Source organism: Triticum aestivum, chromosome 7A, assembly GCF_018294505.1.
Source record: "Triticum aestivum cultivar Chinese Spring chromosome 7A, IWGSC CS RefSeq v2.1, whole genome shotgun sequence".
Taxonomy (NCBI): domain Eukaryota; kingdom Viridiplantae; phylum Streptophyta; class Magnoliopsida; order Poales; family Poaceae; genus Triticum; species Triticum aestivum.
In genome coordinates, this window is record NC_057812.1 from 167,425,055 (window position 1) to 167,450,326 (window position 25,272).

A 25,272-nucleotide genomic window follows, 5' to 3' on the forward strand; every position below is an offset into this window, starting at 1 on the left:
AGTCCACATGATACGAAACTTGACAGGCGGTCTACCGGTAGTAAACCAAGGCCGCTTGGCAAGTCTTGGTCCAATCCGTAAATGTTTAATCCCCACACACGAAAGAAAGCTAGAAATGACCACTGGAGGAGAACGGAGCGCCGGAATGCAAAACGGACAACGGGGAAAATGCTCGAATGCATGAGACGAACACGTATGCAAATGCAATGCACATGACGACATGATAAGAGATGCATGACAACGATAACACCACACGGAGACAAAACCCGAACCCGAGGAAATAAATATAACTTAACGCCGGAAACGGCAAGAGTTGGAGTACAAATAGGGAAAGTTATATCCGGGGTGTTACAATGGGGTTTGGTATGAGTGCATGAGAGTGGTGTGAAGAAGGAGGACCCTACGTCAATGGTGACAACTTCATGATGGCACCGGCAAGGACTGCATCTTCCGGACTCCTCAAGACTTCGAGACTCAAGACAAGAATTCAATACACACTACTGGGTGAAGGGCGGTTGACGGGCACCCTGGAGAAACCAGTGGTTGGCCGAGATGCATGGAGAAGCGCCATGACATCTTGGGGAAAGCTTCACCCAGACTCAAAGAGACGGAAGAATACTTCATGCCCGGAAGCTTACCTATGCAACCGCAAGTCACTATGGGCTCTGGCTTGGTTGACCTTAGTTGTGATTCTGGCTGGGACGGTGCTACCAGATGTAGAACTACGGTAGGATTGGATGAGCACCGGATAGTGGTCAGAAGAACTCTTCGGAAGACCATGTTTCGGTCATCTTGTTCTCAAACACCCTGAAGTGCGAGAATGTAAAGAGAGGGATCGAATCTTGCGGGTAAAGTGTACAAACCTCTGCAGAGGTTTTAAACCTAATCGATTAGCCGTGTCCCCGGTTACGGACAATTTGAGCCTCTGGACTTGGATCTATCTCGGAACTCTCAACACCGGACTGATAACATAATTGTGGGCAACTTATGATGATTTGGGTCTGAGATATCGGTTGGCGGAACCATGTCATGACAAAAAACTCCATAGTACAGACTCCTGATATTCCTTTGTTGTAGGGAAAATAAAACCAGCTTTTACGCAAAAAACATTAGACACAGAGCCACAAGGCCATATTGCATATAGAATAGTTTTATCATCTTCTTTCTCATATTGTGATCTTGTCGGTACATTCAATGTACTGACGTACACGGCTGCAACATCTCATGTTGCAGATATGTTCCTTCCGACGAGTAAGAGTACGGTACAGGGTTATGGTCTACACTCAACCTGCCGATGGCGTTGATGGGAGTCCACACCAGATTGTTTTTTTTCGCTGAGACTTATGAGGTATATATATCAGTTTTATGTTATTTATACATGTGATTGCACTTTGATATATACATTGATGTACTGTGTATGCCAGCATGCCGATCCAGGGATGGCACAGATACACAGAGGCTTGACCGTCTGAGGTCGGGTCGCTACAGATATGGTATCAGAGCACATGTTGACTATAGGACGTGACCCTAAAAATCGGAAAGCCCCTAGGACAGGATATCTATAAAACTTTGTTTAAAAAAATCTTACTTCTCATATTTTCTGATATTACCACTTATTCCCTTTTACCTTAGATAGTTAGAATATACCCTTTTCCCTTTTGACCACATGGAGGATCAACTGAATCCGCTCCAAGAAGGACAAGATTTTGGATAACTGATGGCCTCATCGGTGTAAAGAAGATTTCACCATGCGTTGGAAGAATTGCAGTTGCAACAACAGAAGACTCCAAAGACTTAAAGAATTGGAAAACTCTGAAGATTTATTTGACCCTTAGAAGACCAAAACCCCTGTTATATACTTACATTAGATGCGACGATTTGTGAGCTGTCATTTGATTGATGTTTTTCCGACAGCCACAAAATAAACCCCATTTTTAAACTATTGTTTGTATTGTGTGTATATCCCTCCATTCTTCTCTCTTATCTCACCCTAAAACCCTTGGACCCAGTAGATGATGAATGAAGTTGGACTGGTATTCTCTGGACCGAAAACCCAGCCGGAGGCAGAGCTATGGATTCAAAACATGGAGGACCACTTCGGGAAAAAATTGGTTTCAAGGAAGAATGAAGTATCATACGTTCTTCAGTACTTTGAAGGAAGTGCTGTGACATGGTGGCAGATGCATCAAGCTATACAGGGATGGAATGGAGCAAGGACTTGGGAAGAATTCAAGAGGACTCTGACAAGATCCCATCTTATCCGGAAGCACCATGATACCCCAAGAAATAAACCTTGTGCCTACAAGATTTGCAGAGAAATAGGACACACCCAGGAGGAACACAAGGATGGATGCCCTCATTGTGAGGAGAAACACCTAACTGACGAATGCCCAACTAGTCAGGTGACTTGTTTCTTGTGTGAAGGAACCACCCACTACCCAGCTCAGTGTCACATTTACCCCACGGTGCAAAAAACTATTCAGAAGCAGGAAGAAGGAATGAAAGAAGCCCTCCTAGAAGTTATAGAAGAACCTATGATTAAGGAAAGTGTTGAAGACCCTGATGGAGAAAGCCTCAACAGATTTTACTCCAATGCCTGTTATTCATGTGGAGAAGAAGGACATTTTCATAGTATTGCACCAAGGAAAGAAAAGAGTATCTGGGATACTTCTCGACAGAAGCAGTGGAGTTTGATCCACAGGGAATAGAATGTTTGATCAGAACGAAGAAAACCAGGAAGAGAAAACAAAGACACCCTCAGAACAACCCAATTTCTAAAAAGAGGGACAAGAGTCATATTACCTGTTTTGAATGTAAGGACGTCGGGCATTATGCCAATGGTTGTCTCGAAAGGAATCAAGGAACTCAAGGAGTAGGCACCATCACCAAGAAGCCTCGAGACATGCCGGAAGTTATTTGTTTCCGTTGCAAGGAAGCAGGACATTTTGCTAGGGATTGTACAAATCATGAGAAAGCTGGAGCTGAGTAGTGGAGATGTTGATATCAGTAATAAGGGTAGAATGGAAAACACTTTTTCATGAGAATGCGGGGTTGAGTTATGTAATAGATTACTCAGATATTGTAATAATTCATGACTCAATAAAGTTGATATGTCATATGCTGAAAGGCTTTAAGGAGTCGTTATGTTTTATCTTGGAAATTAATATTCTGGGTGAACATGGAAGAAAATGAGTTGTGATGCATAAACTGGATTTTGGAAATTGAGTTTGAAGTTTTGTTTGGATGATATGAATGTGTACCCAAGGAGATATGTACCTTATTCTGAGCACCATTTTGTTTTACAACTGCAGATGACGACCCTTTATGAGTCTTTCCTTAAGGGCCCAGAAACGATCATGACCCTGACAAGTGATCAAGATTACCCGAAGATCCTGAAGGACATGATGAAGCATATTCACCTTGAAGGAGATGCAGTCTACAAAGGCTAACCCTTCATGCAAAAGGGAGTGGAACTTTGGTATGTGGAGGTACACCTCCACCGTATGAAAGGAGTTTGCCCAAAGACGATGGGGCAGTACTTTTTCATCTCACGTGTACCATAAGAAACTTTCTTCGACGCTGTTCGTGAAGCAGCCATGGAAGCCATACACCAGATCGGAGAAATACTTGAAGCAAGATTCCGTTATACTCAGGAATACCTAAGAGAAGTGCATGTAGAGATGATGGAGATGAAGCTCAAGGCCACCATGATGAAATAGAAGATTGAAGATTTCAAGAAGCATGTCGCCCAATTCTAGTGGGACTAAAGGATTCTCAAGGAGGAAAAATGAATAAAGTGGGAAGTAATGCTTGACCATACCAAACCATGTGGGTGGCAGCATTTGTAATAAAGTACTTTTTTGGAATTTGGATTTATGAAAAATGGTTAAGGAGGTAATAAAAGATTTGATATGAAAATAATATGATTTATGGATGAACTAGTGCATTTCATTTAAGTGTGGTAGTACTTCGTAAAGCCACAGAATCAATGAAGAAAGAAAGGTGTTGTTCATGACGGTCCATAGAAGGGAGCTGGACCAAATAAGTTGGAGTTTTGTATGATCGTCACCACAAGGGTATGAGGGAAGAAGTACTATTGGATTTAAAGAAGATGTAATGTTGGAATACGGAGTGATAATTCTCGAATAGATGAGTTAAAATTGTACAAGAGTTGAAGTGGGCCATAACCCTCAGGCCCAGGAGTTAATAAGAAGCAAGCACACTCTTGCTTAAGTAAGATATTTTGGAAGAAAACTCTGAGATAACCAGCCAACATTTTTAGGAAGATACGAAAACCAGAGAGTTGTGAAGAAACGTTAGATGTCTTGTTCACCTTGTAGAAGCAATGGATTTATTCGAACTCAGTTCATTGACAAGAGAAATTCTGCAATGCTTGTGAGTATGCCCAAGTGTTAGAATACATGATTCGATGTCTGCATATGTAGTAATGGTTCAAGTATGGGATGGATTGGCCCCCATACCGGATACTTCTATCATGAACTATCATATGTTGATGGAAAATCAGAGAGCCTTGAAAACCCTAGAAGAGTGTCGACACGATAAGCCAAAACCATAGAATGGTAGGATGATTGATCCATGTACCAGACACCCGTTGCCAATCATAGGACATACGGTGAGATTTAGCCTAGACCCGTTTTCTGCAGGAGAAACCATTAATTGTTGACCACCATGAGATTTTCGATAGTTGTCTAGTACTAGCGACAGACCCGTCAGCTGAGAAGACTCATCCTCGGAAGAACCTCACCATGATTGAGATGACACAAGATTTTGAGAAAAAGGGGTTATGCCCTTATTGGAAGAGCACCAGTAAAAGAGTTATTCCAGAGAATATAAGAAGACCGACACCATCAACCCAAAGGAATGGAGTACATGAGATTTGTTGGGATCATAGCCCCGCTTTTAAGTGTGGTAGCACCCCAGACCTTCCCGGTCAATGGATTTGCCGGAAGACCCCCAAACCCTAACCTTCTCTGTCTAGCCTCTTCAAATCTCGAGGACGAGATTCATTTTAAGTGTGGTAAGTTTGTAACATCCCAAAATTCTAAATTTTGGAATGTTATATTAAATAAATAGTTTTGATTGTTTGTTTGATTGTTGTGTGAATGATTGTGTGAAATTGAGCGGCGTTTGGAAATTTCAGAGGCATTTGAGTTTTGCTTGAATTTGGATTCAAATTGGCATTTGACTTTCAGTTCAAAAATCCCTGACAAATACTTGTTCAAAAGTAAGAGAGGAGTTAAAATGACACTCCAAAAATGTCAGAAGAAAATAATGCCAAAAGTTTGAATTCAAATTTGGTTTTATTTGGAATTTTCTAAAAAAATGTTTTTATAAAGTTTTATTTTCGCCTCTGAAAAAATAGTTCATCTTTTAAACTTTATTTTTCTGGGAATTTTGATATATATATATATGTCCTATACAGAAGTATTTTTATTTTCTCCCTATATATATATATTCTCTTTCTGACTTTATTTTGAAAAAAATGCCTTATCCGGGCACCAGGCCGCAAGCCCAGCCACCCGGGTCGCAGCCCACTAGCCAGGTGCCAGCCGGCCGCCCACGGAGGACACCACCAGCGCCGCTCCCCACGCTCGTTCAATCTCTCTCACGTAACTCCCTCTCCCTCACGTAACTCTCTCTCTCTCTTTTGTCTCTCTCTTCTTTTTTCTTTTTTTCCTCTGACTGCTGGACCCCATCGCGTTATCTCCTTCCTCCCGAACAACCTGCGCCGCGTATCTCGCTTCGCCGCCTCGCGCACGTCTGCGTCCGCGCCCTCGCAAAACCCTAACTAAATTCTTCCCCTCGCCCAAGTAACACGTCCTATAAGTACCCCTACCCATCCTCTCGTGATCCCCTTCAAAAACCCTCTCTAAAACCCTCCACCGCCGCCGTCAACTCCATCACGATCTCGTTCTGCTCCCCGCCATTCATTGCCGCACCCAACGCCGGTGAGCACCCCTTCGACCCCTCCTTCCATCCACGCACTGTCGTCGCCCAGGCGCACTCCCTTGACATGTTTTTTCCCTCCCTTGTCAACTACAGGGGGCAAACCAAGCTCGTAAGCCGACCACTGGAGCTGCAGAGCGCCAAACCGCTGTCACCATCGCCCTGCTTGTTTCCGTCATCTCCAAGCGCGAACTCCACCACCCCGCGACGCCCTCACTTTACCGCATCCGTTCAACCACTCCACCGACGCCCGCGACCACCGGAATCGCCGCCCCTTTTGACACCGACCGCCGCTCCGTCGCCCCTATACGTCGTCAATGTTGCTGTAAGCCACCTTCCCCTTCATCCATTAGATCAATATCCAACGCTCCAGATTAGATCTAGCCAAGTGTTAGGTTTTTTTAGTAGATCGGTTTAGTTACGGTTTATTCTCGGTTTAGTTAGATTAGATCGAACCGGTCGTTTTATTTGTTAGCCCGTATGCGTTTTATTTGTTTCCTGCCCGAGCATTAGATAGCTACAGATCGCACCTCCAAGCCCGGTAGCGCATGTTTTCTTTTTGGTTTTATTTTTCGTCCCTATTTTTCTAAAATAGAAAGTTTCAATCTTGTAAAATATGTTTCTCTTAAGTTATTTAATATTTTTAGTTGATTCTTTTTGCTCTAGTTTCCAAATTTCCTAAAGATTCTGTAGAAAATAGTTTCGGCCATGTTTTAGTTTTAAAAAATTGTTTTATATTAGTTTTAGTCAGATTAGTATTTCTGCTATAATATGAGCTAGAATTAATATTTTTAGGCGATTCTTTTTGCCGCTGCTTTGTTTTGACCTTGCCTAGAAGTAGGATTAATTTGGGTATTTATAGAATTTATTAAAATTAGGTTTTCCCGAAAACAACACTGCGCTAGTTATTTTTAACTTGCTGCTGTTTTCTGTTGTTTTAATTATTTTAAAATTTATTTTCGCCCATTTTATATTTTATTTCAGATTTGTTTCTGTAGTTATAGAGGGTGAACTTTTATTTACAGAAAAATAAAATGTTTTATTTCTTTTTCTTACTAGTTTTGTTTTAAGCATAATTTGAGTTTTAATTTAGCTTTTTATGTGTTTCCTTTTGCTAGTAAAACTTTATGAAAAATACTTTCTGTTAACATAGTTGATTTAAATTTTATTTTATATTAAAATTATTAGTTTAGTATTTTCTTTGTTAAGTTTTACTTAGGACAAAACTATTTTTGTGTTATGTGATTTTTCTTTAGTAGTTTCGTCATGTAGTTTTCCTTGGTTTTTATTTGGTATCCCTTGTTGGTTTGCATTTTATTTGTTGATGAGTGTTAGAATTGCTTGCTAGTATGTTTGCTTATATGAATGTTATGTTTGACTATATAGATTTTCAACAAAGTGACGAATAGTTCTACTAAGTCATTATTATGAGAGCGTTGTTATCTTCATCAAGTAATACCAGGCAAGTTCACTTTGACCATGTTTTCCATACCTATGTTTATTTGCATGTAGTAGCAACCTTTCAACAGTGTCTCCAGTAGTGTTATTGAATCTTGTAGTTGAGTAGAATGCATGAGGTAGAAACCCATCTCCCAGTTACCAAACCCGGGAAGTTATATAGTTTTAATGATATGCTATAGTAGACGGGGTTTGGTATGAGTGCATGAGAGTGGTGTGAAGAAGGAGGACCCTACGTCAATCGTGACAACTTCATGATGGCACTGGCAAGGACTGCATCTTCCGGACTCCTCAAGACTTCGAGACTCAAGACAAGAATTCAATACACACTACTGGGTGAAGGACGGTTGATGGGCACCCTGGAGAAACCAGTGGTTGGTCGCGATGCATGGAGAAGCGCCATGACATCTTGCGGAAAGCTTCACCCAGACTCAAAGAGACGGAAGAATACTTCATGCCTGGAAGCTTACCTGTGCAACTGCAAGTCACTATGGGATCTGGCTTGGTTGACCTTAGTTGTGATTTTGGCTGGGACGGTGCTACCAGATGTAGAACTACGGTAGGATTGGATGAGCACCGGATAGTGGTCAGAAGAACTCTTCGGAAGACCATGTTTCGGTCATCTTGTTCTCAAACACCCTAAAGTGCGAGAATGTAAAGAGAGGGATCGAATCTTGCGGGTAAAGTGTACAAACCTCTGCAGAGGGTTTAAACCTAATCGATTAGCCGTGTCCCCGGTTACGGACAATTTGAGCCTCTAGACTTGGATCTATCTCGGAACTCTCAACACCGGACTGATAACATAATTGTGGGCAACTTATGATGATTTGGGTATGAGACATCTGTTGGTGGAACCATGTCATGACAGAAAACTCTGTAGTACAGACTCCTGACATTCCTTTGTTGTAGGGAAAATAAAACCAACTTTTACGCAAAAAACATCAGACACAGAGCCACAAGGCCATATTGCATATAGAATAGTTTTTATCATCTGCTTTCTCATATTGTGATCTTGCCGATACATTCAATGTACTGACGTACACGGCTGCAACGTCTCAAGTTACAGATATGTTCCTTCCGACGAATAAGAGTACGGTACAGGGTTACGGTCTACACTCAACTTGCCGATGGCGTTGATGGGACTCCACACCTGATTGTTTTTTTTCACCGAGACTTATGAGGTATATATCAGTTTTACGTTATTTATACATGTGATTGCACTTTGATATATACATTGATGTACTGTGTGTGCCAGCATACCGATCCAGGGATGGCACAGATACACAGAGGCTTGACTGTCTGAGGTCAGGTCGCTACAAAATACAATAAATCAAGGAGCAATTTTCATAATTAAATTCCTTGAAATCAAAATAGTGGGTTTAGCAACATCTAGGGTTTTATTTTCTTCAACCCCACTTTTATCGATTTTAGCATTAAGATCTAAAAACTCTGAATTTTTGGAACGCCTTCTAGCTAAAGCTGGATCATATTCAGTTCCATCATTATTAAGATTCATATTGCAAAACAAAGATTTAATAGGGGACACATCAATAACTTTTAGATCTTCATCTTTATTTTCATAGGAACTAGAAGAACACGCCTTATAAAGGCATCTTTCTTAGCACGCATCCTAGCGGTTCTTTCTTTGTACTCATCAATGGAAATTCTCATGGCTTTGAGAGACCCATTGATATCATGCTTAGGTGGAATAGGTCTAAGTTTCAAAGAATCAACATTAAGAGAAATTCTATCAACATTCCTAGCCAACTCATCAATCTTAAGCAATTTTTCTTCAATCAAAGCATTGAAATTCTTTTGCGAAGTAATAAATTCTTTAATATTAGATTCAAAATCAGAGGGCATATTATTACAATTTCCATAAGAATTTTTGTAGGAATTACCATAATTATTAGAGGGATTACTAGGATAAGGCCCAGGATAAAAATTTCCTCTATACTCGTTGTTACCAAAATTGTTCCTTCCAACAAAATTCACATCCATAGATTCATTATTATTCTCAATCAAAGTAAACAAGGGCATGTCATTAGGGTCAGAAGAAACACTTTTACTAGCAAATAATTTCATAAGTTCATCCATCTTTCCACTCAAAACATTAATTTCTTCTATCGCATGCACCTTTTTATTAGTAGATCTTTCAGTATGCAACTGAGAATAATTAACCATAATATTATCTAGGGGTTTAGTAGCTTATCCTAAAGTGATTTCCATAAAAGTGCCTCCCGCGGCCAAATCTAAAAGATTTCTAGAGGCAAAATTCAATCCGGCATAAAAAATTTGTATAATCATCAATAAATTCAAACCATGAGTAGGGCAATTACGTATCATTAATTTCATCCTCTCCCAAGCTTGTGCAACATGTTCATGATCAAGTTGCTTAAAATTCATAATATCGTTTCTAAGGGAGATGATCTTAGCAGGAGGAAAATACTTAGAGATAAGAGCATCTTTGCACTTATTCCAAGAATCAATACTATTTTTAGGCAAAGACGAAAACCAAGCTTTAGCACGATCTCTAAGCAAAAAAGGAAATAGCTTCAATTTAACAATATCGTTATCCACATGTTTCTTCTTTTGCATTTCACACAAATCAACGAAGCTATATAGATGGGTTGCGGCATCTTCACTAGGAAGGCCGGAAAACGAATCTTTCATGACAAGATTCAGCAAAGCGGCATTAATTTGACAAGATTCAGCATCGGTAAGAGGAGCAATCGAAGTTCTAATAAAATCATTGTTGTTGGTATTGGTAAAGTCACACAATTTAGTGTTATCTTGAGCCATCGTGACAAGCAAGCAATCCAACACACAAGCAAACAAAAAGCAAGCGGGCAAAAGGAGGCAAATAGAGAAAGAGAGGGAGGATAGAGAGAGAGAGGGCGAATAAAACGGCAAGGGTGAAGTGGGGGAGGGGAAAACGAGAGGAAAATGGCAAATAATGTAATGTGGGAGATAAGGATTGTGACGGGTACTTGGTATATTGACTTTTGCATAGACTCCCCGGCAACGGCGCCAGAAATTCTTCTTGCTACCTCTTGAGCACTACGTTGGATTTCCTTGAAGAGGAAAGGATGATGCAGCAACGTAGCGTAAGTATTTCCCTCAGTTTTTGAGAACCAATGTATCAATCCAGTAGGAGGCTACGCGCGAGTCCCTCGTACCTGCACAAAGCAAATAACTCCTCGCAACCAACGCAATAAGGGGTTGTGAATCCCTTCACGGTCACTTACGAGAGTGAGATATGATAGATATGATAAGATAATATTTTTTGGTATTTTTATGATAAAGATGCAAAGTAAAATAAAAGCAAAGTAAATAACTAAGTATTGGAAGATTAATATGATGAAGATAGACCCGGGGGCCATAGGTTTCACTAGTGGTTTCTCTCAAGAGCATAAGTATTTTATGGTGGAAGCCTATGTTTGGACATCGGAATGGTTCCGGGTGAAATCGGGAGTTTACCGGAGTACCGGGAGGTTACCGGAACCCCCGGGAGGTATATGGGCCTTATTGGGCCTGAGTGGAAGAGAGGGGAAAGAAGCAAAGGAGGAGGCGCCCCCCCAATCCCAATCTGAATTGGGAGGGGGGCCGGCCCCCCTTTCCTTCCTTCTTCCCTCTCCTTCCTTCTCTCCTAGAACCAACAAAGCAAAGGGGGGGAATCCTACTCCCGATGGGAGTAGGACTCCATGGGGCGCGCCTAGAGAGACCGGTCGCCTCCCCTCCTCCTTGGGGCACCCCTGGACACACAAGTTGATCATTGATCTTTAGTCGTGTGCGGTGCCCCCATCCACCATAATCCACCTCGGTAATATCATAGCGGTGCTTAGGCGAAGCCCTGTTCTGGTAGCAACATCATCACTGTCATCACGCCATCGTGTTGACGAAGCTCTCCATCGAAGCTCTACCGGATAGTGAGTTCACGGGACGTCACCAAGCCGAACATGTGCAAATCATGGAGATGTCGTGTCTTTGGTACTAGATCAGTCGATCGTGAAGACGTATGACTACATCAACCGCGTTGTTATGACGCTTCCGCTTACTGTGTACAAGGGTATGTAGACGATACTCTCCCCTCTCGTTGCTATGCATCACCATGATCTTGCATGTGCGTGGGAATTTTTCTAAAATTACTGCATTGCCCAACAGGGATTGCAACCATCATACAAAGGAGTCATCGAGTCTACCTCCAGTTGTGCCAGTTTGGCCTCCTCTCTAGAAGCAGCTCTGTCGCTAGTCGTCTTCTTGCGAAGCAGGTCTCGAACTTGCGGGTCCTGCATGGCTGAACTTAGTAGCGACAAAGACGGCGGCGTGTCCGCGCCTTCTCTGCCTATTCGCCATCGACATTTCTGAGGCCGTCTTCCTCTTCGGGCACATATTCGGTCATCTCTTGTCAGGACCCCGATTCCAAGTCACATCGATCTAGCCGGTAACACCTCATATCACTTTGCGGCCTCACGCACGGCATTCCCACGGGTGTCGCCTTACCATGGCCCGGGACCGTTTGTGCCTTTTGGCTCACGTATATGATAGTGTTGCTAGCATCCATATGACAGAGAACCCGGGGCGACATGGCTAGTCGTGAACCCAAAGTGGCACTAACCTATGGGGACAGGCATACATGAATCACACCGAGCATGTCGGTCAGCAGCGTGTGAATCCGGGGTGTAGCACTGGGCTAACAGGAACCCGGGCTGTAGCAGGCTAGGCAGGACTCCGGATGTCACCACATGACATTTCCCCGAAGGGACAGACACAGGAACGAAGTGAAACACATGCCGGCCAGTCAAGTGTCCTGAGCAGTAGTGCTGGGCTAGCAGGACTCTGGTGAACCGGGCTGTAGCGGACTACTATGGCTCATGGAATGCACTAGACTACATTTCCCCATAAGAGAGGCTGCCAAGGATAAACAACTAGATTGTCGGATCCCACACATACCAAGCATTTCAATCATACACACAATATGCTCGATATGTGTAAATACAACATGGCATCACAACATAACTCTATGACTCAAAGTATTTATTCATTAGGCTCCGAGGAGCGAGATATTACAAACATGGGTCTCATGACCCAACAATCATAGCATACAAATCAAAGCACATGCAGAAGCTTAACATGTCTGAGTACAGACATCTACAAATGAAAAAGGCTAAGAAGCCTGACTATCTACCAGATCCTGCTGAGGGCACAAGATCGTAGCTGAGGTAACAAGCTAAACATCGAAGTCCACGTGGAAATACTAGCGAGACTGAAGTCTCTCTGGAAAACATAAATTAAGCAAACGTGAGTACAAATGTACCCAACAAGACTTACATCAGAACTAACTACATATGCATCGGTACCAACAAAGGGGTAGTGGAGTTTAACTGCAGCAAGCCAGCTTTGACTCAGTGCCTAACCTAAACTACGACTGCAAGCAACTCTTTTGAGGTGGCGCACACGAGTCCACATATTCACCATATCAATACACCACTATGGATCCGCTCCAGTCTCCCTACGAGAACGCCATCCATAGCACTCACGCTTATCTTGCGCATTTTAGAGTATCCACTTTCACTTGTCTATGAACTGTATAGGCAACCAAGCAGTCCTTTACCGCGGACACGGCTATTCGAATAGATGATGTTAACCCTGCAGGGGTGTACTTCTTCACACACGCTCTCACCTCTTACCGTCGTTTACACGACATGTACTCGGCAACCTTCAAGCGGAAGCCCATCGAGGGGGTCAGCCACGGCCTACCAAAACACTCAAGTCTCTAGTCCAGGTTTATCGCCTATCTAGGTTCCATCCGCAGGGAGTCCGGCCGAGGTTTCCACATACGGCCCCGAACGATGTGTACAGGGTTCCGAGACACCAAACGGGCGCCCGGCATGCCCGGCCATGGTGTATCTACCGCATCATAGCCCACCCCTAGGGTCAGCGCTATGCACGGCCGCCAACACATATCCTACAAACACCAGAAACTAGTTGCAACTCCTGGACAGAGGACTAGGGTGGTTAAGAAGCCGAGAGGGTCAATTAAGGATCCCAATGCATGGTAGTAACTGGTTCTTAAATCACAAATACAGATCTCGGTGCTTAAGGACAGTTCCAATGAAACAACCCACCATGTACTCCTACATGGCCTCTCATCGATACCTTTACCAAATCGTGTTCAACACACTTAGCTCACACACAGTAGGACATGTTCACAACTTTCCAATTCATCCCTAATGAATCAGACCTGACACAACTCTAAGCAATAGCAGGCATGACAAACAAGCATGAATGAGTAGGCACATCAGGGCTCAAACAACTCCTACTCATGCTAGTGGGTTTCATCTGTTTACTATGGCAATGACAGGTCATGCAGAGGAAAGGGGTTCAACTACCGCAGCGTGTAACAGTTGAATCATTGTTGTCCTAATGCAGTAAAAGAGAGCAGGAGCGAGAGGGTAGGAGTGTATCGGAATGAACAAGGGGGTTATGCTTGCCTGACACTTCTGAAGATAGTATAGTTCTCCATCGGTGTCATCGATCACATCATCGAAGCAACGTCTACTGAGAGGGGACAATTACCGGCAATAGAGAGAAAACACAATCAATGCAATGCAACAATATGATGCATGATTATTACATGGAAAAATGAGTGTGTTGGGCTAATGCATCTACAACCAGGGTGGTTTGAGCCCATTTGAATCAAAGATTCAAATACAAACTCAAGTTATGGGTTTATAAAGTGCATTAACATGTTTTGAGCTAAACAGCAAAGTTAAGTTGCTTAAACATGCATGAAACCAGTACATATGGATAGATTGGATTTTTCTGATCATTTTTCATATATAACTTATTTCCATTGGATTTATAGATTATTTTCTATGATTTTTACAAGTTTTAACTATTTTCTGGAATTTCTGAATTATTTTAAATACAGAAATTATTTACTGCGACGACATTGTGTGACTGTGACGTCAGCAGGTCAACTGCGACTGACCAGGTCAAACCTGACCAGGGGGGTCCACTGGTCAGTCAAACTGTGCTGTCTGGGTCACCGACAGGTGGAGTCAGGTCAACAGCCACGTCAGCAAGTCAGCACTGACGTGTGGGGTCGGTCAATGTGTGACGTGGCCGGGTCAAACTGACCCGTGGGGCTCGTGTGGTTAGCTTAAACTAAACAGGGGTTAAACTGTGGGTAGTTATGGGCGTGGGGCCCATATGTCATCGACACACGACACTGACTAAATGCAATTAGCACCTAAACTAATGGTGCCACGTCAGCCACCGGAGACCAGCCGGCGGCGACCAGAGGACACGGCAGGGGCATGCCGGACTTGCGCTAGAGGCGTCAGCTTGGCGCGCTGAGGGCACCAGGGGATAGCCCTTGCTCTCGCGCATCCAGAGGACCAAGTGGGAGGTCGCGGGGTCACCGGAACTCATGCCGGCGACGAGCTTTGGCGGCAGTGGTGTTCGGTGGTGCACGGGCGCGTCGCTACGGTGCATCAGTGAGCAAATGGAGAGGCTGGGCAGCACCTGCTAGACACGAGGAGCACTAAGAGCAGCACGGTGAGGCCAGGGGAGCACGGAGGCTATGCGTGCAGCAGCAATGGCGGACGGCGGCTCCGGTGCTCGTGGGAAATGGTGCTACGGCGTGGGGGCGAGCATGCTGAGTTAGGGGAGAAGGTCAGTGGCTCACGACGATGACGAGGGGACGCTCGACTAGGTCGGGGACGGTCCGGAGCCGACGAATTTGACGGAGATAGCCGGCGGTCCCGAGGTTGAAGAAGGTGTCAGGGATGGCGATGCGGTGCTTCCGTAGTTGCTTGGCTCGAAGTGGAAGAAGAGGGCGACAATGCGGAGCTCGGGACGCGTTGGAGAGGCGAGGGGGTGGTTGTGGCTACGACGACGATGAGCGACAACGACGGTAGCGTTCGGTCGCGGGAGAGAGGGCGGCAGAGGAGAGTGAGAGCGGTCCGGGGAGGTGCGTGGCATCCTCTAAATGCTTCGGGGCGGCGAGGAGACAGGCAGGCAAGGTGGAGGTGGCCGGCGCGCGTCGGGCACGCGCTCGGCGTCCTTCTAGCGCAAGGAGGAGAATGACTGGCACATGGGCCTGCTGGGCTGGCTTCTCTCGTGGGCCAGGTAAGTTACAGGTACTCCCTCCTTCTCTGTTTTCTATTTCAATTACTGTTTTCTATTTTATTTCCTCTCTATTTTGATTTAGTTTTAGCCACTAAATGATTTTCATAAATTCTGTAGGTTATTATATGGCTTGCTAAACTATATACAAAGCCACTCACAAACTTCCAGAATTATTGAAGTTATATTTAACATATATATTAAATATAAATCCAAAGCAAATAATTATTGGATTAAATGGCCAAAATAAATGTTTCTGAGCTCATAAAAATATTGGTTTGAATTTTAGCTCTTCCCAATAATTCTATGGAATAACAGGAACATTTTATTGGACTCATTTGAGAAGATTTTTAAAGTTGGTTATTTTTGAACTGATTTCTGAGGGTTTCAACAAACTTCAATTCAACTTTCAGAAATTAGACATGATGCATGGATGCTCTCTTATGCAACTATTGCAAACAATTCTAGGGTTGTGACAACTCACCCCCACTAAACAAGAATCTCATCCCGAGATTCAAGACGTGAGGTAAGAAGACAGAGGGGACACAAATCTAATGCAATCCTCATGACCCAACTGCTCTTCTCGAATATATTGATCCATTGCATCATATTGATCTTGGCATCTTGCTTTGAGAACTACGTCCAACATTACAATGAGTAGAAAGGGACAATTTTTAGAAGAATCGATCTTCTTCAGGTTCGAGCAACTTAGGATCATCTTGATGATCACAAGGTCAACTCATGGAATGAGACATAGAAACATCTCTAGAGCTGAGAGGCAAAACTTGCATCAGGAGCGATAGAAGAAACAATTTGATGAGGGTTTCAAAGTAGCAAGGGAAATTGCCATGATTCCAAAATGGGGCACCTCGGGGAAGGTGACTCGAAGAACTATTCCCTTAAGTGGCAAAAATAATTACTTTTGATACAAGATCATTGAAACTCTTTATACCAGCCTAAGGCATTCACAAATGATCGTGTGAACGAGTTCGAAAGAATGGCATACCCATACCAGAATGGATGATGTGGACTACCTTGTTGAAGACAACACAATGGATGATTTTGCTTATCATCGGAGATGGATGGGACCCATAGTAGGACCACTTTTGAAGATGATCCTAAACAGTAATTACTGAGGTGCAAGCTGGGAACAAAATGCAAATGCTGGGAATGATTCTGGTAACTGGGATAACTCAACGAGAGTGATTCCACCGTTTGAATGGTCATAGCTTAATCAAGGAAACCAGGAGCACAAGAATCCCTAAGGAACAACTTATAGGATAAGCCGCATGAAATCCTCGCGGAGAAGATGGACAAATTGCCCAATCAAGATACTATAGTGATAGATTCTCTGGCTAGGTGCGTCCAGAACATCAACCTTGTCGGGACCTACATCATAGATCTTGGAGAAGTTCCAACCATCATATCTGCCTGAGATTTAGACCTGGTTAGTAACAGGATATTTCAGATAGCATGTCCTGAGAAGGAGCAGTTGCAAATCAAATTAACGAGATAATGTTGCGAGATTCTCGAGAAATGAACTGAGATATCAAGCTCCAAAACATGAGCTGGTTTTCCTAAACACATGTGAACACGCTGTCCCAGACAAGCATGACCATATAGTAGTCTTATGATAAAATACTACTGAGTTCAAGTGGGGAACCATCATCTAGGTAACGAAGTCTTGTGCATAACCTAGGATTGGCACAACAACTCCTTTTCCTTGAACAAATCAATCAGTGGCTTGGTGTGCTAGGGACACATATAGAACGAAGGTTGCAAGTCTCCGAACCACAGAATACTTCGCACGTATGCATGACCGATTTGGGATGATTCCAAAAGAAGCAACATTGACTTTCTCGAATCCACGGCGGCAACTTGCATCAGATGCACATGAATTAGAGGAAGTCACTACTTTCATCCAAACATATGCTTCATGAATGAAACATGAAGAAATGCTTACACAAGTTTCCAACACTAAGTTGATGTTCAACATGAGTCATGGGGGAAGACAAAATGCTGCTGATGAGTTCAACAACAACTCATTGGAATTTCCATATCACTGGACTTCCACCATCATGTGAACACGGTGATAGCATTGGTCAGACTAAAAGATGTAATGGTGTATGCTCGAGGGATCAACCACGAGTAAGACAACATTACGAACATTGTTGGTTCTGATTTGACTTGACGATAGCCCATACTCGAGTCAAAGTTTTGACAAGGCAATAGATCCAACAACTGATCACGAGGACCAATTGGTGAAGATATCATCTTCCTTCAACACACACACACAAACACAAAGATAACCCTTCAGAAAGAACCATATTCTGCAAAGCTTTTTATCTTCCAACTCTCCAAGTTGTTGTTTAGCTTAACCAACTAGCTCAGGGGTATCCAACACAGATTCTTGGAGAAGGGGTGGTTTACAAGAAACCAACTTGATCACGAACTCAACATAGCGGTCAGGTGACAACTTGGTAACACTTCCGAGAAGATATCCAGAAAATCATGAACAACTGATATGTTACTAAGCTCGAGAACAATCTTGCTTTTCAGAGCAAGACGACATGATCAAATAAGCAAGGGTTGACACTATCCTAACTCATTGATCGAAAAGTGCACCGGAAATAAGGAATAGGTAGCACGATAAACCTTAGGGTGATGATTCAATAATCAACACGCTAAGGATAAGATTATTGTCCATTATCTACCAAGCAACAGGGTTGCTAGGAGTATTGATCTCACACATCCCAGTGTACTTGTCGGCATTCCGGTTACAACAACACGGGATCGAGGAATGAATAATGATGGCGAGAAGTATCACTATATCAAGAGTTCATAGGAGGTTGTGCAATTCCTATGATATTTCTGACATAAAGAGGGCAATACTTAGGGGTTGAACAGAATCAAAAGCTGGATTGGCACTTTGATCTGCGGAATACAACTGCTTTGACCCAATCCTGGATACGGATGAGGTACTGAAGTTTGTTTCTCCTAGTCATTCTAGAATGGAATGGCTTGACGGATCACATGAATAATAGGCATCGACAACACCAATGCACAACTACCTTGACCAACAATTGATGGACGAGGTTTAGAATACAACTAAAGAGGGACAACTCAAAGGAACATATAATTTTTCTAAGTTATGGATGCATGGATTAGCATGTTATTTCTTCCGGATAACCCATGCAGAAATGTTGAACTGGCAGAGTCACAATATAGAATGGAGAACTCATCGAGAGCACTCCTGTTGTGATCTTTTGGTTCAAGAGAACTCCTGCCATATTGGTTCATGGTATTGGAAGAACGTTGTGCCACGGACCTCGAGAACTATCGCGAAGGTTACTAATATCCTAAAGGAACTATCAACACTATCAACATGAGGTATGTAGGGTGATTCTCGGGTTCAAGAACCCATGGATAGAATACCTACTACTACATGGCATTACGGGATGCTTCCGAGAATAATGGCCAGAATCACACACTAGGGATACAAAACATGGCTAGATCACTAGGTGACTCCCTAAAACACCTAGGGTCATAATAATAGCTCCAACCTATAAACCGAGGCAATAGAGTACCTCAATGCACCGGTTAGTGTGCTTATTCTGACCAAAGGAACATCAAAAACGGGAAGAAGGAATTTACAAATGCATCAGATTGTTTAGAAACCTGGGATGACTCGGACAGCATAATGGCTATAAATGCTCAAAAAGATTTGAGACATCCTGCAAAAATGGTGGCATAACCACTCAACATCACAATATCACGGTTCCGAGGCCAGCTATGAACATATGGAAGTAGTAGGAACTGAACTGAGGCTTGAGCTCAACAATCCTAGGCAACTACGGTTTAGTAACACGTCATCCTGAGAGATAGAAGATAAGCCTAGTTCTTAACCCCGTAGAAAAGATAAGATGACTCAGATCAGAAGGTCATGAGGATAAGGAGTAAAAAGAGCCTTACATTCCCATCCACAATCAATTCCCTTATATAACTAAAGCATTTCTAGACACGACTTCGACCAGTTGGCTTGGTAATCCTACAGGCAGTCAGGCTCTGATACCAAAGCTGTCAGGACCCCGATTCCAAGTCACATCGATCTAGCCGGTAACACCTCATATCACTTTGCGGCCTCACGCACGGTGTTCCCACGGGTGTCGCCTTACCATGGCCCGGGACCGTTTGCGCATTTTGGCTCACGTATATGATAGTGTCTCTAGCATCCATATGACAGAGAACCCGGGGCGACATGGCTAGTCGTGAACCCAAAGCGGCACTAACCTATGGGGACATGCATACATGAATCATACCGAGCATGTCGGTCAGCAGCGTGTGAATCCGGGCTGTAGCACTGGGCTAACAGACTCCGGGAACCTGGGCTGTAGCAGGCTAGGCAGGACTCCGGATGTCACCGCGTGACATTTCCCCGAAGGGACATACACAGGAACGAAGTGAACGAAGTGAAACACATGCTGGCCAGTCAAGTGTCCCGAGCAGTAGAGCTAGGCTAGCAGGACTCCGGTGAACCAGGCTGTAGCGGACTACTATGGCTCATGGAAGCACTAGACTACATTTCCCCATAAGAGAGGTTGCCAAGGATAAACAACTAGATTGTCGGATCCCACACATACCAAGCATTTCAATCATACACACAATATGCTCGATATGTGTAAATACAACATGGCATCACAACATAACTCTACGACTCAAAGTATTTATTCATTAGGTTCCAAGGAGCGATATATTACAAACATGGGTCTCATGACCCAACAATCATAGCATACAAATCAAAGAACATGCAGAAGCTTAACATGTTTGAGTACAGACATCTACAAATGAAAAAGGCTAAGAAGCCTGACTATCTACCAGATCCTGCCGAGGGCACAAGATCGTAGCTGAGGTAACAAGCTAAACGTCGAAGTCCACGTGGAAATACTAGCGAGACTGAAGTCTCTTTGCAAAACATAAATTAAGCAAACGTGAGTACAAATGTACCTAGCAAGACTTACATCAGAACTAACTACATATGCATCGGTATCAACAAAGGGGTAGTGCACTACAAGAAATATGTCAACTTGTGACCTTCTGTTAGTGACCCTGGAAGAATTGGTCATAGATCTATGACCATTTCATACCAATTGGTCAAAAGTTGTTCGGGGGCTCCAAAACCTAAACTATAACGACCATTTTGGTCAGAAAGGTCGTAATTTCCTTACACGAAATGGTCATAAAGCAGATAGCACTGGTCTGCTGCCTTATTTCTAGCTGATCATGACCAATATAGATGGTCATAACCTTGTAAATTGTGGTGGGTTGCTATGACTAGGCGCCACCTCATCAGTTTTGCCTATGTGTCATGTCCATGTGGCAGTTTTTGCCCTAGGTTGTGAAGCAACCTATATTTCTGTCATTCCCAAAATTCCCAAAAAAATCTCATAAATTCTTTGGGTCATATCTTCATCAAATATGTAAAAATCCTTCCTTGCCTAGTTCAAAACTAATTCAACAATATTCATTTTCCTATTCTGTTCACGACAACACTTTATGAAGGAAGTGCTATTTATATATTCTTGATTGCCCTCGGAATTTTTGGGCACTCTTTCCTATCCAAATCATTACCGCATGACAAAATTCAGCTCCACTTGCCTAGCAAATCTTCCTCGGCAAATTTCCAAAGTTTTTGTCCACCTAGATGCATTGTGAAGGAAGTACCTTTTTTATATATCCAAATGACATGAAATTTATACAGTTTCTTCATATGCCCAAATTATCACCCTCCTCCAAATTGCAGCTCAAGAAAATTATCTATGTGAGCGCAGGTTCAATTTATATTTTATGGCCAAATTGGCACGTTGCAAAGCAAGTGTTATCTAGACCCCTCCTATTAACCTCAAACTCTTTGGGCACTCTTCCATACCCAAATCATTGCCACATGATAATATTCAGCTCCATTTTCCTAGTTAATCTTTCTCAGGAATTTTTCAAAGTTTCTACCTCGAGAGAAGCTTTGTGAAGTAAGTACTAGCTAGGCTTACCCAAATGATCTGAAAATCTACCAAGGCATAACCATACCTATGTAACTTACCTACACCAAATTTGAGCTCATTTCATTCATCCAATTTCTCTCACTAGTTTTCCCAAGTTTCTGTCCATAGAAGAGCATTGTGAAGGAAGTACCACTTTGGCATGTCCAAATGGTATCAATTTTCTACGGTGCTTTCCAATGCCCAAATAACCATCCTCCACCAAATTTCAGCTCAATCCTTTCATTATTTTGAGCCCAGCTTCAACATTCATATTTCTGTCCAGTGTGGTACTTTGCAAAGCAAGTACCACCTAGGATCCTCCTTTTGATCTGAAAATTTGCGAAGACATTCTTCTTAGTAGATGATCATCCTCAGCAAAAACTCATGCCCGTTGGCCATGTCCATTTCCCGTACCGCTAATCAAACACTTGGCTGCTAATTCATGTTTGAGCATCGATCGGTCTCCTCGTGAGAATCTTATGTTATAATTTTCTTCCTAAAACCTACCTGGGGAGTGCCCAACCCACTAGACATGCCTAGGCTGCCCAGAACACATGGCAACGCCACGGTCACGCGGTGAGCACGCGTCGGGCATGCGAGTTTACGCGCTCTAGAGTTGGGGGCCTTGGCCACCGCCCAAACCTCGACGTATCGCCATCAAACCATGTATTTATGATTAAATAGGTACTTATGTAACTATAAATGATTTTTGGAAAAAATAAATAGTAAACTATGAGGCAGCTGTAGTTCAAATTTGACCCGCTTCCTACTGAATCGGCGGGAGTTTGTCTTTTTCACCAGAGGTGGATCAAAACTTTTGACGCCCAACAATTTTGTCAATTGTGCATTAAATATGGCCTAGTATTTTATAAAAGTGATTTGCTCCAATTTTGCAACAATTATTTGGGAGGTCCTTCACAAAAAAACCTCCTTTTGGGCACTCAAAAAATGGAAAATGGTCTTTTCGTCCAAAGAAAATGAAAACTTCCTTAGGCAACATTGTTTGACATTCCAATATACACCCTTGTGCACAATATGGGATCATTTGAACAAATTATGCCATGAATGTGTCCATAAGATTGATCATTTGGCTTGAAACCTATTGATCTCCACACGTGATAGCTCGTTTTTGAGAACACTTTTTTAAAATAATGGCCGTATTACAAGTTTGTTATTTTTCCTAGGAACTTCGCCACATATAAATGCGGTCAAATAATGGCTGTATTACAATTGTTATTTTTTAAAACACAATGCGAAGGTTTCCCAATTTTTTGAATTTTTTTGAATTGTTTATGCCCGTTTCAAAATGCGGTCAAGACGGCGGGAATGACCGTTCTTAGCTAGTGGTTGAATCTTGGAATTTTTTTGGTGTTTCTATGATTAAATATATACTTATGTACCTAGAAATGATTTTTGGAAAAAATAAAGAGCAAACTACAAGGCAACTACAGTTCAAATTTGACTCGCTTCCAACTGAATCAGCGGAAATTTGTCTTTTTCATGAGAGGTGGATCAAAACTTTTTACACCCAACCATTTGGTCAATTGTGCATTAAATATGTCCTAGTATTTTAGAAAAATGATTTGGTCCAATTTTGCAACAATTATTTGGTAGGTCCTTCACAAAAAGAACTCAATTCGGGCACTCGGAAAATGAAAAATGAATTTTCCGTGCAAAGAAAATGAAAACTCCCTTAGGAAACATTGTTTGGAATTCCAAGATGCACCCTTGTGCACAATATGAGATCATCTGAACAAACTATGCCATGAATGTGGCCATAAGATTGATCATTTGGCTTGAAAACCCTGAATCTTCACGTGTGATAGCTCATTTTTGAGAACACTTTTTAAAAATAATTATCATATTACAAGTTTATTATTTTTCCTGGAAACTTGGTCACATATAATGACACAATGTGAAGGTTTTCCAATTTTTTGATTTTTTTGAAATTTTTATGCCCGTTTCAAAATGCGGTCAAAACGGCGGGCATGACCGTTCCTAGCTAGTGGTTAAATCTTGGAATTTTTTTGGTGTTTCTCTGATTAAATAGGTACTTATGTACCTAGAAATGTTTTTTGGAAAAAATAAATAGCAAACTATGAGGCAGCTGCAGTTCAAATTTGACCCGCTTCCTACTGAATCGGCGGGAATTTGTCTTTTTCACGAGAGGTGGATCAAAGTTTTTGACACCCAACCATTTGGTCAATTGTGCATTAAATATGTCCTAGTATTTTAGAAAATTTATTTGGTATGATTTTGTAACAAATATATGGTAGGTCCTACATAAAAAAATTCATTTCGGGCACTCAGAAATGGAAAATGAATTTTCCGTGCAAAGTAAATGAAAACTCCCTTAGGCAACATTGTTTAGAATTCCAAGATGCACCCATGTGCACAATATGAGATCATTTGAATAAACTATGCCATGAAAATTTGGTAGGTCCATCATAAGATAAACTTATTTTGCTCACTCGGAAAATGAAAAATGGTTTTTTCGCGCAAAGAAGATGAAACCCCCGCAAATCAACATTGTTTGTCATCCCTACATACACACACATGCAAAAAATTGGTTCATTTGAATAAAATATCATAAGTTAATATGTTGAATGTTTATCCTAAATAAGAAGGTAAAAACTATAAGAGAAACGAAAGAAAAAAAAGAAAAATTATATAAGCTTAACTCTGATTGGTGGAATCAGTTGTGCCCTGGATCGATGACATGGCAAACATCTATCCATCCATACATCCGTCCGCCCGTCCATCCTAGCACTCCGCGCGCTCTCTCTCTCTCTCGCTCTCTCTTGCAGCAAACCCCTCTGAACCCTAGCACTTGCAGCCGCCTCCCACCGCTGCTCCCCGATCTAGATCCACCGCTGCTCCCCGATCCAGATCCGCCGCCATCTCCCTGTCCCCTCGCCGCCGGTCTGCACCCTCCCACCCCCCCCCACCTTTGCCGCCCATCCACCACCGCCGCCCCACCCATGTCGCCTCGCTGCTCCAGCCATCTTCGCCATCGGCGGCCGCCTGCCTCACCATCAACAAACACGCCAACTACTCTGTTCGCCTCGCTGCTCAACGAAGATGCCTGCCGTGGAGCAGATCGGGCGAGATTCATAGACAAGCGAGAAGAGGAGCCCCCCGACTACTCTACGCGTGCCGCCAGATCTTCAACGCCCAACGCCGATGTCTTCCTCCTTGGTTCGCCCAGGCTCCCCCTCGGTCCGCGTCCCTGAGGCGAGAGCATGTCGGAGGAGGAGGATTTGGCTGGTGAGATGGTAAGCTGGTGCTGCGGGCTGGTTCGATGATTCGATTCATGTTGGTGCGAGCGTCCCATTGATGATGTGCTGTTTGTTTGTTTTTTTAATCAGGCAGGGTGCAAGGAGATGGCGCTCGACCTGGCAAGTTCGTTGACAAGGGTGTTCAGGTCAAGCTCACCGGCGGCCGCCAAGGTTGATCCGATTCGCACAGCCCAAATCCCCTCATTTTTCTTCTGTCCCTTCCCAGTGTTATGATAGATACATCGTCAGATCCACTAGAGGGCTCCCTATTTGTTTTGCATTAGGCTCTGCCATCGTTCCAGTGTTTGGTGTCGAGAGATACGTTATTTCTGGGTACATGGCCGGAGAATTTGACTTAGCTAGCTAGCTTCCGATGACTCGATCAATGCTAAGCGCCAAGA